Genomic DNA, 2,624 nt, shown 5'->3' on the forward strand with positions numbered 1-2,624 from the left:
ATATATATATATATATATATATATATATATTAAAATGAACTACTGGTACTACTTGTATTACTACTCCTACTTCATGATTTTTCACTTATCACGGTGCTTCATGGTACAGATCCCTTGCGATAAACGAGGCACTACTGAAGCGTGAATCTGGTCAAAATAAACCCTTTTTCTCCAAACTGAGACAGAGCTGTACACCAGATAAAATATTTATTACTTTTAGCCTCTCCACAGTACCAAAAATAAAAGAACTGAACTATCCTGTTAAGCTTACAGGAAAGCAAACAGCTCATTTTAAAGCTGCTCACAGGGATGTTAACCGCTATTAGGTAATGTTTTTTTTATTTTTTTTTATCAACTGCATAAATAATGTAGTGGCAGACAAAGAATATCAGGATTTGAGGGAGTGAGCACACAGTGTTGACCCCACAGCAGGGCATTGACTTTGGTATCATTCACTTTAGGGGGTATCCCCACCACAGAGTCCTGCACTTTGCACACAGTCCCTAAAACACTGAGAGTCACTGCAGAGTTTTACTTTTTGCACAAGAGAGACAAAAAGAGCAAAGTGGATTCTCAGTGAGAATGCAGATGTTCTGCACACCTCGCCCTCCAAAACCTTCTCCACACACACACACACACACACACACACACACACACACATACACACACGTAACAGTCTGAATGTGTCACCTACAGATGCTCCACGGTTACCTGCCCTGTGGCGCTCCCTGATACAAGCGGACATCAACTGGTCAACATGCCCCTTCTCGCCAGGCCCTCAAAACGAGAACGGGCAGCTTTGGTGATAAATCTGCTCTGAGGCACAAACCTGTAAGCTTTTTTTTTTTTTTTTTTTTAAGCTGAAAAACAAGATCCAGATTTGATCTTTGATCTGTGCCAAACAGCAGCTTGTTGAAGACCAGAGTCCACGTTTGGGTTGGGGAGGCGTCAAGGGCCAGATGTGAGGAGAGGGCTGGGTGTAAAGCTCAGCACAGAAAGTGGGGTGTGTTTTGGGGGGAGGAGGGGGGTGCAGGTGTGTGTGTGTGTGTGTGTGTAGCCTAGAGCAGAAAGCAGTTTATAACCTTACATGAATCTAACAAAGTTAAATCTAATCTAATCCAAGGCAACGTTGAATTATCTGTTAGTCCCGAACATCTGTGTTTTCAGCCTTACTGCGTCTGCTCGCAGCCGAAACAAACATCCTCCACACGTACCCCCCCCAACACCCTGACCCCTCCCCATACACACATTTTAAAGCATTCATCTATTTGGTTTATCATCAAAGAATATGAGGTATATGATGAACTATCTCTCTTTTACATCCTACAGTGGATGAAGAAATCATTTAAAAACCAACGCACAGCAAAACAAAAGGAGACAGAAACGTAAAAAGGAGCAGAGACAAAACAAGAAGACGGAGCAATTTAACATCACCCTGGATGGTGTTGGCTCCTTCTTCTGTCTCTGTCGTCAAAACACTTTTGCCTTTGCCCCAGTCGACCTTCTTCTTCTTCTGCTCCTTTTGGGTTTTTGGTTTGTGTTCTCACATTTGAGAATATAAAACAGCACTGTGCCTCGCAGTCATGCTTTCTAATCAGAAAAATGATCTTCACCTCTGTCCAATTACAAGCAAACACGGAGGGAAGTATACATACAGGAAAAACCACCTGCTCAAAAATTGTCTTTCGGGTAAAATCCAGCGGATCATGAGGTGCTCGTCTTACAGAGCTGCCAGTTTAGGAGCTTCCCTTCATGACTTTGTTGGTGCACCTCTGGTAAGATTTGGTTTGAAACCTCAGCGGGGGGGAAAGTGGGGGGCAAAAAGCAAGGAAGTTCATTAGAAATACATTAGAAAATATGAAGAAAAAAAGCACCTCTAGAAATAAATTATTAAATAAATAACGAGACGATAAATGAGATAAACCGATTCTACCGTGAATAAATATTACAATCAAAAGTCTAAATCATGATTGATAAGGAAAAAAAAAAATCCAAAGAGAGATAGTTTAAATTTTTGGTCTAAAATCATTATTATCAATGTTTTAAGATTTTTTTTTCTCAAAGTCTTTTTTTTTTTGTGTAATTTTTTTCCCCTTTTCAATACATTAGCAATAAGGAAGCAACATAGATCTTTTTCTCTACAAAATCTATAGAAGCACTAACAGATACATTCCATCTAAGAGTCGAAGTGGAGGAAAAGGTTTCACCTTTGACCCCCTCCACATCTAAAGCTTGAAAACGATTCTCTCGTGTCGACTGTTTTTTTTTTTTCTGAAAGGGAAAAAAACAAAATATTTTTTGGATATTTTAAAGCCCCCCCCCCCCCCCCCCCCCCCCCCAGCAACTTCACCGAGGCCTTCGGCTGAGAGTCTGTATTTGAAAGTTTAGTCTTTGGGTTTTTAAATCAGGACATCACTGCGGACCTACTTGTTTTAAGTCTCTAACACGTACGTACAGAAAACACACAGTCGCACCTAAATCGAGCCATTTCTTCGCCCCCCCCCCCCCCCCCCCATGCAGAGAGAGCAGCTCTGCTCTCGCCTGCTGTTTGGTTTGGTTCACTATTTGGTTTGACGATTTCAACTCTTTGTTTTTGGCTTTTGTGTTGGTCTTTTTTTTTTTTA

Source organism: Nematolebias whitei, chromosome 5 (assembly GCF_014905685.2).
Source record: "Nematolebias whitei isolate Nwh7 chromosome 5, NemWhi1, whole genome shotgun sequence".
NCBI classification, from domain to species: domain Eukaryota; kingdom Metazoa; phylum Chordata; class Actinopteri; order Cyprinodontiformes; family Rivulidae; genus Nematolebias; species Nematolebias whitei.